This window comes from Ranitomeya imitator, chromosome 1 (assembly GCF_032444005.1).
Source record: "Ranitomeya imitator isolate aRanImi1 chromosome 1, aRanImi1.pri, whole genome shotgun sequence".
In the NCBI taxonomy this organism is placed as follows: Eukaryota; Metazoa; Chordata; class Amphibia; order Anura; family Dendrobatidae; genus Ranitomeya; species Ranitomeya imitator.
In genome coordinates, this window is record NC_091282.1 from 208,712,394 (window position 1) to 208,727,159 (window position 14,766).

Genomic DNA, 14,766 nt, shown 5'->3' on the forward strand with positions numbered 1-14,766 from the left:
CCTCACACACACATGCATCACACACACGCAGCTCTCACACATGCATCACACACGCAGCTCTCACACAAATCTCATATGCGCAGCATCACACACACGCATCACACACGCAGCTCACACACACACGCATCACACACGCAGCATCACACACACGCATCACACGTGCAGCATCACACACGCACAGCATCACACATGCAGCATCACACACAGATCTCACACACATGCAGCTCACACACACACAGCTCTAACACACGCAGCTCTCACACACACGCATCACACATGCAAAGCATAACACACACGCATCACACACACACAGCATAACACACGCAGCATCACACAGATCTCACACACACGCAGCTCACACACACGCAGCATCACACACGCACACATCACACAGATCTCACACACATGCAAAGCATAACACACACACGCACCACACATGCACAGCATAACACACGCAGCATCACACAGATCTCACACACATGCAGCTCACACACACGCAGCTCTCACACACATGCAGCATCACACACGCGCAGCATCACACACGCGCAGCATCACACACGCGCAGCATCACACACATGCAGCTCTCACACACACGTGCAGCATCACACACACCAGATACCTCATACACACATTCTCCTCTGTGGTGCAGGGGCGGCTGATGTCCATGTGCAGCTCTTCAGTTTCTCCTGCTCACAGCTCTGCACTGTCCCAGGAGTCTGACGGAGATAGACTGTTCTATACGTGGCTTGTATTTTGATGAAGCCACGGCGGTGAAACGTGCGTCGAGGCCCTTCTGTTCTGATAACACGCCTGCATCATCCTGCAAAATGTCCCAAGGTAATAATATCTTAACCTTATTTATGGGGATTGTTCTTTAACCACCTTTGCACGGTCCGTGCAACATGCCCTTCACTCACTGAGTAGCAGGTTTTTAGGTCAACTAACCTAGTTACATCAAAAAAATCTCTCTTATATTATGATCTCTGACTACTGTGACGTTTTGGCAGTGCAGTGCTGTAGCAGGATTTATTGTGTCTATTAGTGTAACTGTTACCATCTTGTGTCATCTTTGCACATTCGTTATTTTTAGCTGCTGTCTCCTCTCCATTCATTTTTTTGTCTATTTATGTATTTAATGCTTTAATAAAAATTTTGTATTGATCATATACCTCTATCTCTGGCATGTTTTTTGTGCACAATCACATTGTGCACAATAATTTATATAGTATTTATCTAGTCATCCATAGCGGGATTTTTCTTGTAGGTGTATATATTATGGCATAGAGGTATGTTCTCTGCTGGCCAAGAGGACGTTTTTGTATAGGTTTACAAATAGACCAGGAGTCTGACGGAGATAACAGACTGTTCAAAACGCGGCTTGTATTTTTTTTTTTTTACCCCAAAATAGTGTATAGACCAAGGGTAGCAGACAGCCCAAAAAGTTGAATGTAGGCCTTAAAAGCAACAATTTGGAAAGCACAGATAGACCAGGAGTCTGACAGAGATAACAGACTGTTCAATACGTGGCCTGTATTTCTTTATTTTTTACACCAAAAAAGTGTATAGAACTAGGGTAGCAGACAGCCCACAAAGTGGAATGTAGGCCTGAAAAGCAACTATTTGCACAGCATAGAAAGACCAGGAGTCTGACGGAGATAACAGACTGTTCAATACTTTGCATGTATTTTTTACCTCAAATAGTGTATAGACCTAGGGTAGCAGACAGCCCAAAAACTGGAATGTAGGCCTGAAAAGAAACTATTTGGAGAGCACACATAGACCAGGAGTCTGACGAAGATAACAGACTGTTCAATACGTGGCCTGTATTTTTTTATTTTTTACCCCAAAATAATTTAGAGACCTAGGGTAGCAAACAGCCCAAAAAGTGGAATGTAGGCATGAATAAGCAACTATTTGGAGAGCACAGATGGACCAGGAGTCTGACGGAGATAACAGACTGTTCAAGAAATGGCCTGTATTTTTTATTTTTTACACCAAAAGTGTATAGACCTATGGTAACAGGCAGCCCAAAAAGTGGAATGTAGGCCTGAAAACCAACTATTTGGAGAGCAAAGATAAATCAGGAGTCTGACAGAGATAACAGACTGTTCAATACGTGGCCTGTATTTTTTGTATTCAATCCAAAATAGTGTATAGACCTATGGTAACAGGCAGCCCAAAAAGTGGAAGAGGCCTGAAAAGCAACTATTTGGAGAGCAAAGATAAATCAGGAGTCTGACAGAGATAGCAGACTGTTCAATACGTGGCCTGTATTTTTTGTATTCAATCCAAAATAGTGTATAGACCTAGGGTAGCAAACAGCCCAAAAAGTGGAATGTAGGCCTGAAAAGCAACTATTTGGTGAGCACAGATAGACCTGGAGTCTGATGAAGATAACAGACTGTTCAATACGTGGCTTGTAGTTTTTACCCCAAAATAGTGTATAGACCTAGGGTAGTAGACAGCCCCAAAAAGTGGAATATAGACCTGAAAAGCAAGTATTTGGACAGCATAGATAGACCAGGAGTCTGACGGAGATAACAGACTGTTCAATACATGGCCTGTATTTTTTACCCCAAAATAGTGTATAGACCTAGGGTAGTAGACAGCCCAAAAAGTGGAATGTAGGCTTGAAAAAGCCACTATCTGGAGAGCACAGATAGATCTGGCATCTGACAGAGATAGAACACATGGCCAGATTTTTTGGGGGCCCACCAATATTGTGTCAATAAGTAGGCTATGACACTAAAAAAAAATGTTGGAGCATGAAAATTGTAAAATATTTAGCACAATGATATGCGATGCGTGTGACGTACATAACATAGTGATAAATATAAGAACTGTAGCTAAATATTTTTTAGCCATAGAAAGATTTTTTGGTCAGCAAAATGGTGTCCAAAAATGTTGTAAGACACTCCAAAAAATACTAAATTACAAAAAAAGCCCAGAATTTTCTGCGCACTCAGATCTGATGCTTGGGACAAAAAAAAGTTTTAAATTGCTAGATTTTCACGCTGTTGTATTAAAATGACCAGGCTGTAGTCTGCAGTGTGACCAAGCAAATAAATGTAGAAAAAAAGGGGGCACTGGATTGCTTTGTAATAAAATTGACAGGATTCAGGTGCCAAAAATTTTTTATACTAGCCACAGATAGCTGCAGCAAGGCGTATACCTGCAGCAGCAGACAGTAATGGACCCTCTTGATGTATGCAGTGAGATCTATGGTATATACTAACATAGCACATGGTGGGGCTTTGGACCTGGTGAGCCGGGTGTGTTGGATTTCCTGGGAGTAGGAGTCCTGAATTGCTAGGCAACCTGTGTTGAATTTCCTGGGAGAAGGAGTTCTGAATAGCACATGGTGGGGCTTTGGACTTGCGGGTGGCCTGGGGGTGTTGGACGAGGTCCTGAATAGCACCTGGACAGGTCACATGTGCGGTTCATGTGGGGAAGCTACCATCCTTCGGTGGCTCTGGACTGACTGGTGTGTGCCGGCCGGGCAAGTTGGTGAACCCCGTAAGGCAGCTTTCCCTGAGGAGTGGAGATTTTGGACTTGCTAGTGGCCTGGGGTGTTGGACGAGGTCCTGAATAGCACCTGGACGGGTCACATGTGCGGTTCATGTGGGGAAGCTACCGTCCTAAGGTGGCTCTGGACTGACTGATGTGTGCCGGCCAGGCAAGTTGGTGAACCCCGTAAGGCAGCTTTCCCGGAGGAGTGGACTGACAAGGAGTCAGCAGGTGGAGCAGGAGCTCCCGTCAGGTACCTATACAGACTGTTGGTGCTTGTGATGTTCCATGAACTGTATGGTCTCCCATGATGACTGAACGGAGTGAGGTTCGGCGTGTTTAGAGACTGCGGCCCAGTGTCATATGTGCTGTATGTGACTTGGGACATTGGTGAAGTGTACGGCGTACAGACACCCTTGGGAACTGGACGAAGTGAGAGGTCCAGCATGTTTAGTGTTCGTGAGTTAAAGCCGTAAATGAATTGTTAAAACAAAGCTGCAAGTTAATATCACCAGTTGGTGCCCATTGTGTTCTATGGAATGTATATTATGAACTGCATAACCCGGTTTATGACACTTTAATAAACCGTATGGACTGTTTTATGTTCAAAAATTGTGCCTGACTACGTTGATCCCGTGCCAAGCGAGTGTCCCCCAATACACTTAGTGAGAGCAATCTTACAGCGCACATAGAGGTAATCATATTAGGATGCTGCTTGAGTATCCAGTTATTTGTAGCCCACCTTGCTGACATGAACTGCTTTCCCACTCTCCATAAGTTACTAACAAATTCAGGTCTGACATATCATTCAGTAATTTTGCTACATGGTTGGCCTCTTATGCTTATGTGATAAAGCTTGCTCTGCTATATTGCTTTGTAACTCTGCTGGCCAGGTCTTTGAAGGAGGAGGGCATACGCTACTCACCTGTCTATGCTCCAGTGCTAGACTCTGAATCTTCCTCCTGCCTCACACATCTGCCTCTATTAACAGGGCCGGCATCAGCACCCGGCACAGCGGGCAAATGCCGGGGCCCTGGGGAGAGAGGGGGGCCCACTCATGCTGTCATAGATACAGCTGGGAGAGCAGAGCAGGAGATAACATGCTCTCTCCCCCCACAAAGTCACACTGGCTGCGTTCTCTTAACCCCTATGTGCCAGCTCTGACAAAAGCATCTTATCACTCAGTCAGTGCAGCCAGGCAGGCACACATAGGGGTTAAGAGAAGGCAGCCAGCTGTGACATTGTTTGTGGGGGGAGAGAGCACTTTCTCTGCTCTGCTCTCCGCCCCTGGCTGGCTGCCGTGCTGCTGAAGTTATGAGGCAGATTCAGGAGGAGCTCCTAGTCCTACCAGTGCCTGAGTGAGTGGCGCTGCTATATACTATGTGGGCTGCGCTGCTATATACTACGTGGGCTGCTATATGCTACGTGGGCTGCTATATACTACATGGGCTGCTATATACTACGTGGGCAGTGTTATATACTACATGGCTGTGTTTATATGCGATCATGAATCGGGGTATGTGTTAAAGGGGGGGCCCACTGAGACTCTTTCGCCCGGGGCCCTCAAAAACCTGGAGCCGGCCCTGATTCTGCATGTTGGGTTACTAGCGCGGGACGCCACATAAATATTCAGTTAGTTGGCGCCCATTGTGCTAACATGGGCTGCCTTCCTGCTTTATGTAAACCTCCTGATAAATCCAATTCTGCTTCATCACTGGGCAACTCAGATACACTGCTGTCCAGTTCTGCCTGGACTCAAAATCCAGTTCTGCTATATCAATGTGTAACATTACAACATTAATGGCCGGTCTGCCTTAGGCCTCTTTCACAGGTTATTGTGTCCGGTACGTGTGGTGACAGTTTTCACACATACCGGAGGCACGTACACACATAGACCCATTCAAATGAATATGTCTGTGCACGTTAGTGTGTTTCCACGGACCGTGTGCCCAACATGTAGAAATGTCCGTTTTTTTTCCATCAGCACGGACAGCAAAATTTCCCGCACACATGCACACGGAGAACACACATTGATGTCCTCTGTTTGACATGCATCGGCACCAGGGAAGAAGTGCTACAGTAAGTGCTGTTCCCCGGCGGCAGGTGCTGAAGCGGGCTCTCATCATTCTCCCCTGCTCTGCCGGAGAACGATGACAGCAGGTGGGGGCTGAGAGCACAACATCAATCACCAGGTTACATCATCGAGGCCAGGCTAAACTGCGGTGACCTCAGGACCATGGGAAAATGCCAGTGATGATGTCACCGCTGGTGAATGATGATAACCAACCTTGCTGAAGCTAACAGCCGAGTGTAGCAGCTGTGAGTTGTGCCTGGTTGGTTCAACAAAATAGGAGGGAACCCACGTTGGGTTTTCCATTAATTTATTTTGTTAGATCTCAGGCAACGGCTGAGGGATAACCTGATCATCCTCTCCTGCTGTCACTGTTAGTAGAACTTATCTAGATGTGTGATGAGCACCTTGAACCTCCAGATGCTACACAGAAGTTTATAACATTGAGCCTTGAAAATAAAAAAAATCACATTTTTCCCCACAAAAATGTTTTTAACCCCAAATTTTGCATAGCGTGCATCCTCAACATTCTCTTGATCTGCTCGGTCCAGTCCCATAGCAGCGAGTTGCTCCCTGTCAAGTTTAGATGAAAAAAAATGGGATATAGAGGTAGATTCTTTTCTGCACCGCTTATAAAATTAGAAGTCCAATTAAGTAACCCAATGAAAAAGTGGCTTTATTCAACGTGTTTCGGAGCACCACAGCTCCTTCATCAGGATTCCACATAGAATGTACCACATAGAAGTTATCCTGATGAAGGAGCCATGGTGCTCCGAAACGCGTTGAATAAAGCCACTTTTTCATTGGGTTACTTAACTGGACTTCTAATTTTATAAGTGGTGCAGAAAAGAATCTACCTCTATATCCCATTTTTTTTTATCTTTGGTTGGTCACGAGGAGACCGGTGGATCTGCAGCAGCTTATGTCTTTATGAGCCTGTGTTAGGACTCGATCTGGTGAGTAAATTTGAATAAAATTTTTCTCTTTATACCCAGATAAGACCCTATTGCACTTTTTATTTCCTTCTAGCCCTTTACTTCCTTTAAAATTTGGGAAATTGGTGAGCATGTCCCCCAGCGGCAAGCTGGCCCTTGGGGCACCCATGACCACCTGGCATCCTGCCAAGTACGCCAAGTGTGCAGGTTGCGGGATGCAGTGACGCAAGAAAGGCAGAGCAAGGGTTGACAATTTAATTTAACAGTGAAGGTTCTCCTTGCAGGGAGATAAACAGATAAATAGAAAATGAAGGAAAGGGAAACAATGGCAATGCAGCAAAAGTTCACTTAATAATCGTGTCGTTGGTTTCCTCAGCCGCAGATGATCCGGTGAGGGTTGTAGTTCCATCAATGGCCGATGAAATGTTCTCAGAGGAGGCTCCACAGTACAAAGTCTGGCTTCTGGTGGCAACGGGCGGTCTCTGGTCTCTCCCATTGGGCCCCTTATCCTTAAACTCGTGCAGCAAAATTCAAGGGTGCTGCAAAAATCCCAGCTCTGGGTCCTGTACACGGCCCACACTTCTATGCACGAGCGCTGCCCCTAACTTAACCGAGCCTATGGCCCTGTCTCTGCTCACAGTCCCGGAGTAGTGCTCGTGGGGTGTCAGCTGCAGTCCGTCACAGCGCTGATGCCTGGAACCCAGTGCACGCTGTGCACGCACCTGCTCTGCCGGTGGGAAACTGCCCGTCGCTACGCGCGCTTTTTTGTTTGCCATGCCCCCTGCTTCTGGTTGAAGAGGTCTGTCCGGTTCCCTATTCTTTCCCCCTGACAACCTAGGACGCAGCCTCGACAGTTCTGAACCCGTCGCAATACAGGTGCCCGCAGCCCGGTCTTCCTCCTTACACGGGCATCGCTCCTGGCACTGGGAGCTGGGTGTCAGCTGTCAGAATCAGCTGACACCCGGCAGCGATCGCCAGAGCACAGCCCCCTGTGTGCAGGTGATCGCCTTGATGTACATGTACTGCAGTGGTCGGGAAGTCCTTCCCTATCATGAATGTTCATGAACTGCGAATGTTGGGAAGGGGTTAAAACATCAATTGGTCTACTAGTCAAATTACCCATAGGCTTTCTTCTTGTTTTTAGTACTATATCAAAATTAGGGCAACATGGTGGCTTATTGGCCAGCACTATTGCTTTGAGGGAGTTTGTTTGTTCTTCTGTGTTTGCGTGGGTTTCCTACCACACCACATAGTGATACAGATAAGGAATTTAGATTGTTAGCCCTAATGTTGACAGTGATGATGACGATGTGTATAAAGTGCTGTGAAAATCAATGATGCTAAATAAAGAAAATATTACTCTTCCTCTTCCTGTCTTTCTGTTCCTTGTTCTTGTAATTTAATACATCTCCTCCATACAGGAACTTTCCAAACATGTTTTCCAAGTAAAAAGCAGAGATTTTGCAGCCTGATTGCCCATTTGTTGGTGCTATTTCTTTTATCTCTGGGATTTAACCTGCTCGAGGACAACATCTTCATCCAGCTTACTCAGACTGTGGCAACATAATCTGTACATTTTTGATAAACACCTATCCAGGGCCGTTTTAGAAAAATTGGGGCCCTAGGCAAAATTCAAAGTGGGGCCACCATGTCCATATAATACACGTACATGTTACACCGATATAGGTGTCACCAGTGTTTTCCATCAGTGTGCCATCCGTGTTTTTCTGGTATGGATAATGGAAATGAAATTACAAAGCTTCTCACAAACTTTCCATGTTAAACACAGACGGCACATGGACGGCACACATACAGCACATGTACGGCACACAGACGGCATGTTTACATGGACCCATAGACTTGTATTGGTCCTTGTCATCTGTGCTGCTGGGAAAACACGGACATGAGTGCAGCACAGAAGATCAAATAGGGCACACGTGGCATCCGTGAAAAACATGATAGGTCGTGTAAAGAAAAAGAAAACAGCAGAATTGCCGTCTTTTTCTACATCCTACCTCACAAACAGCAGAATAAAAAGTGATAAAAAAAAAAAAGTCCAACATGTCCCCCAACCTACTCTGCTAAATCCCCTCTGGCTCCGTGGCCAATGGTTTGGGGTTCCTGATGGTTATTATTCACTTTGCAGCTATAATATAAGTTGAAGCCACAAGACCCCTGCAGCCCAGTGCTGAGACTGGGGGAGACCCCCGGAGCCACAAGACCCCTGCAGTCCAGTGCTAAGACTGGCAGAGAACCCCGGAGCCACAAGACCCCTGCAGCCCAGTGCTGAGACTAGTGGAGACCCCCGGAGCATCAGTGCTGGAGCCGTGGGGGATTTATCATTTCATGCTAATTATTTTTACATTCTCAGAAAACCCCTGTAGTGTCTGTTCACACGCACCATTTTTGCTGCGGATTGATCTACAGTGTTGGCAGGCAATATTCAGCATTTGTCCAGGCCTTTCACTTGCAATTTTGTGTCCCATTCATTTGAATAGGGAAAGAAACGCTGAAAGACGACGTGCAACAGATTTATAAAAAAAAGTGTCTTCTGTCCGCTGTCCATGTCTGGCGGCTGCACTGGGACAGCACAGAATAGTATAGTAGACTGCACTATTCCACACAATAGTATATTAGGCCATGTTCACACTGCGCTTCTGCAGCGCGTTCGGGGGCTCTCCCTGAATCCCCATAAGGTAGGATTCACTTAAATTCCCCACACGGCCATAGACTACACTGACACAAGCAGAGGTCAAAGGAGTTTTTTTTTCTTTTCTGAAATTGACTGATTTATTTTCTTAGGGTTTGTGCACACGATCAGGAATTTGCAGCGCTTTGTATGCAGCACATGTCCGCTGCCGGCTATTGAACACAGGTGACGCCACACGTGACCACTGAACTGTGTGGATTCACTGCGTCCAATACATTGTACGGGTGACATTTATCGTGTCTCTGCAAGATAAATAGAAATGTTGTGATCTGGAAAGACGTGCCGCATGTCCGTCTCTGCGGGTGAGCCGTGGGTGTCTGTGGACACATAGTGGACATGGGATTTCTTGAACTCCCATCCACTGTGCTGTATCATCTGGCCGCTGCACAAGTACACAGCGTCCAACCCTCAGCGATTTCTGATCATGTGCAACTACCCTCAGAGTCTGTTTGTGTTTTTGTGTCTAAAAGTGTCCACTTTTCTGTGGCTGTTGGGACAGATGGAAACATTCAGAAAATAAACATCACATGTGGAATTCATTTGAACTCTATTCCTGTCATTGCAATTTATGGCTCTATACAGGATTCAGGCAGAACGCACCAGGAGCAGTGAAGAAAGAGTGAATAGGTCCTAATGTAAGAATCCGGCATGAGACATAATGTATTTTTTCGGATTGTAAGGCACACTTTTTTCCCAAAATTTTGTGGGAAAATGGGGGATGCGTCTTATAATGCACAAATACCTTACCGGCCGCGGTGGAGCAGGGTCCAGGGTCTCTGCAGGCCGCAGGCTGGGATGAAGGGGTGATCGCATGTGCGGTGTGCTATTGCCAGTGTACGGTGCTGTGGGGGCATTTTGTGAAAGGCCAGATCCCCAGCAGTTGCATGGTTTCCTATGGGGTGGACTCTGGGAAAATGGCTGCCGCCCCCGCATGAGCAGATGAAGATCTCGGCACCAAGATCTCAGGAGATGAGATTTCAGCGCTGAGATCTCATCTCCCGAGATCTTGGTGCCGAGATTTCCATCTGCGCATGCGCTGCGCCTGGCAGCCATATTCCCAGGGGTCCACCGCATAGGAAACCATGCCATGCAACCGGGGTGGCATGGTGGCTCAGTGGGTAGCACTGCAACCTTGCAGCGCTGGGGTCCTGGGTTCAAATTCCACCAAGGACAATATATGCAAGGATTTTGTATGTTCTCATTGTGTTTGCATGGGTTTTATCCGGGTACTCCGGTTTCCTCCTACATTCCAAAATTAGGGAATTTAGATTGTAAGCCCTCATTGGGGACGGTGCCACTAACGTCTGTAAAGCGCTGTGGAATTAATAGCGCTATATAAATGAGTAAAAATAAATAAACTGTGGGGGTTCTGGCCTTTCACAAAATGTCGACAGAGCCCCCGCAGCAACGAACACCCACAGCGGCGCGCAGCACATCCGAATACCCCCTCATCCCAGCCTGTGGCCTGCAGCAGTGCTCCAGCAGCGACCCTGGGACCCCGCTTCACCGCAGCCACCACCCCTCGGTAAGCAATAAGACGAATGGATTATAAGAAGAACCACCATTTTATTAAAAAATAGTTTTTTCCTATTTTTCTCCTCAAAATTTGGGGTGCGTCTTATAAGCCGCAAAATACGGTAAAACTACTGATTCCTATCATAGCAACACTACAATTACAGAACTATATATGAAGCACATATACACACTATACATGTATTGTACACACATTATATATACATTATAAATATACTGTAGAAACACACACTATATAAAGTATATACACACAGAAACATTCAGTTTATATACAGTATGATCACATACATATACAGTTTATATATATTTGCACAATATACTGCACACATGCAGTATACAAATATTACATACACATACTATATACTGTATGCACATGTGTGTGTATATGTATATGTATATATATATATATATATATGTATATATATACATATATACACACACTCACATGCACCAGAACATGCAACAGAATTCATCATCTTTCCCCCATCTCATGCGACCCCCCCAACGAACCTATCCATTACAGTAAATGGCTGCCCACTCTCCCCAGTCCCACAAGCTCGCTGCCTCGGGGTAATTCTTGACGCTGATCTCTCACCACATATCCAAGCTCTTTCCACTTCCTGCCGACTTCAACTCAAAAATATTTCACGAATCTGTTCATTCCTCAACTAAGAATCTGCAAAAACCCTAGTCCATGCCCTCATCATCTCTCGCCTTGACTACTGCAACCTCCTGCTCTGTGGTCTCCCCTCTAACACTCTCGCACCCCTCCAATCTATTCTAAACTCTGCTGCCTGACTAATCCACCTGTCCCCTGTTGTGAATTCTGTTGTCGGGCTCCCTCCTGTGGTCATGAATGGTACTTCGGCTGGTTCTGTCCATGGACTTTCTCTGGTGGCTGTGGGTGTTTCTGAGTTTCCTTCCACAGGTGACGAGGTTAATTCGTTAGCTGCTGCTCTATTTAACTCCACTTAGATCTTTGCTCCATGCCACCTGTCAATGTTCCAGTATTGGTCTAGTTCACTCCTGGATCGTTCTTGTGACCTGTCTTCCCAGCAGAAGCTAAGTGACTGCTTGTTTTTTCTCTGGTTTGCTATTTTTCTGTCCAGCTTGCTATTCTGATTGTTGTCTTGCTTGCTGGAAGCTCTGGGACGCAGAGGGAGCGCCTCCACACCGTGAGTCGGTGCGGAGGGTCTTTTTGCGCCCTCTGCGTGGTCTTTTTGTAGGTTTTTGTGCTGACCGCAAAGCTACCTTTCCTATCCTCAGTCTGTTCAGTAAGTCGGGCCTCACTTTGCTAAATCTATTTCATCTCTGTGTTTGTATTTTCATCTTTACTCACAGTCATTATATGTGGGGGGCTGCCTTTTCCTTTGGGGAATTTCTCTGAGGCAAGGTAGGCTTTATTTTTCTATCTTCAGGGCTAGCTAGTTCCTTAGGCTGTGCCGAGTTGCATAGGGAGCGTTAGGCGCAATCCACGGCTATTTCTAGTGTGGTTGATAGGATTAGGGATTGCGGTCAGCAGAGTTCCCACGTCCCAGAGCTCGTTCTATATTATCAGTAACTATCTGGTCATTCCGTGTGCTCTTAACCACCAGGTCCATTATTGTCCTGACCACCAGGTCATAACAGTCCCCCTGCTATTCCCCGGCCTCTCACCTCTGTCAATCACTTCACTGGCTTCCCATTGCCCAGAGACTCCACTACAAAACCCTAACCATGACATACAAAGCCATCCACGACTTGTCTCCTCCATACATCTGTGACCTCGTCTCCCGGTACTTACCTACACGCACCCTCCGATCCTCACAAGATCTCCTTTTCTACTCCCCTCTTATCTCCTCTTCCCACAATCGTATACAAGATTTCTCTCGCGTATCACCCCTACTCTGGAACCCTCTACCACAACACATCAGACTCTCGCCTACCATCGAAACCTTCAAAAAGAACCTGAAGACCCACCTCTTCCGACAAGCCTACAAGCTGCAGTAATCACCGATCGACCAAACCGCTGCATGACCAGCTCTATTCTCACCTACTGTATTCTCACCCATCCCTTGTAGATTGTGAGCCTTCGCGGGCAGGGTCCTCACTCCTCCTGTACCAGTTATGACTTGTATTGTTTAAGATTATTGTACTTGTTTTTATTATGTATACCCCTCCTCACATGTAAAGCGCCATGGAATAAATGGTGCTATAACAATAAATAATAATAATAATAATAATGCACCACAGATATACACAATCATACTATATACTGTATATATGTACCCACTTACTATATACACATATACAGATACACACACTGTATTCTGCACATGTACACACAGAGATACACATGTACATGTATACTTACCAGGTTCTGCGGCTTCACTTGTACAGATCCATTCCCAGGACAGTGCTAGGAGCAGCCATGATGAGGACACAAACACACAGGGCTGCAGGCATCTTCCTGGCCTGGCTCTGATCTCTGTCTGCTGATAGTTTTCAGTTTACCCTTGTCTTGATCACACTGGACAAGCGGTGGATACTGAGTCCATGCTGTGCGCGCACTGGCCTCCTCCCACTGCGCGGTCTGCTCCTCCTCTACTCTTAGGAGCCATTCCTCCGTTACAGGGACTATTGGTCCACTACATACATTGGGGCACCCTAGTACTTAACTAAGTGAGGTACATTGAGGAAGGTCTATTGCTTAGACCGAAACGTCTGTATGTACTTTACCTCATTTAATAAACACCCCCCTTTGTTCACTGCAAGCAAATTGGTGTGTGCCGAGTCTATCACTATATTCTATACGGCTTGGGCCCCTACTCGAGCACCACCCCCTCTGGTAGTGCCTACGATTACACTTAATGATGAGGACACAAACACACAGGGCTGCAGGCATCTTCCTGGCCTGGCTCTGATCTCTGTTTGCTGCTAGTTTTCAGTTCACCCTTGTCTTGATACCCTGTCTGTTGGGTTGGTGTACTGCGGTGCACAGTAGTGCCCCCTCTTCCCTGGGTGGGGGAGGGGGACAGACATAGGGCTGATCTAGAAGATAAGGCAAAGTCAGAGGCACCGACATCTTCGCCATCTGACGTATCCCGGGAACAGGGAAAGCTAGGGCGACCCCTAGTGTTAGGGCCAGGAAAGCTGCCCCCTGGTCCCAGGTCACTCGTCAGTCGAATCGTGACAATTAGGGTTGAACGAAACGGATCAGACAAATTCAAAAATCGCTGACTTTCGGCAAAGTCGGGTTTCATGAAACCCAACCCGATCCTAGTGTGGGATCGGCCATGAGGTCGGCGATCTTCGCGCCAAAGTCGCGTTTCGTATGACACTTTCAGTGCCATTTTCCAGCCAATGAAGGAGGATGCAGAGTGTGGGCAGCGTGATGACATAGGTCTCGGTCCCCACCATCTTAGAGAAAGGCATGACAGTGATTGGCTTCCTTTCTGCGGCATCACAGGGGCTATAAAGGGGCGTGCACGCCGACCATCTTACTTCTTACTTCCATCTTACTTCTGCCGATCGTAGCATAGGGAGAGGCTGCCGCAGCTTCATCAGAAGAAGGGATATAGTTAGGGAGTGAAGATTAACCCCTGAAACTGCTTGTGCTGTAGCGATTTCCACTGTCCAACACCAACATTTGTTTGCATGGACAGTGGAGGCTATATTTTTGTGCATCAGCTCTGTAGCTTATTAGGCTGCCTTATAAGGCTCCCTGATAGCTGCATTGCTGTTTGCACGCCGCTGTGCAAACCAACTGCTTTTTTAAAAGCAAAAATCCTGTTGCTCCTTTCTGCATAGTAATCTTGTTTATTTCTCCACACTTTTGTGTGCAGCAGTCCTTTTTATTGCTGCCATACTTTTCCTGAGATCATTGTAGGGAGATTGAAATTGTACTACAGTCCTTGTATTTTTTCATATATCTTCCAGCCACTTTCTGCCACTTAGATTGCGTTGTGTTATACACTGGGCCTGAGTTTTGGGTCAGTCTCCCCCCAAAAAAGGGAGTTTCAAATTCTCAC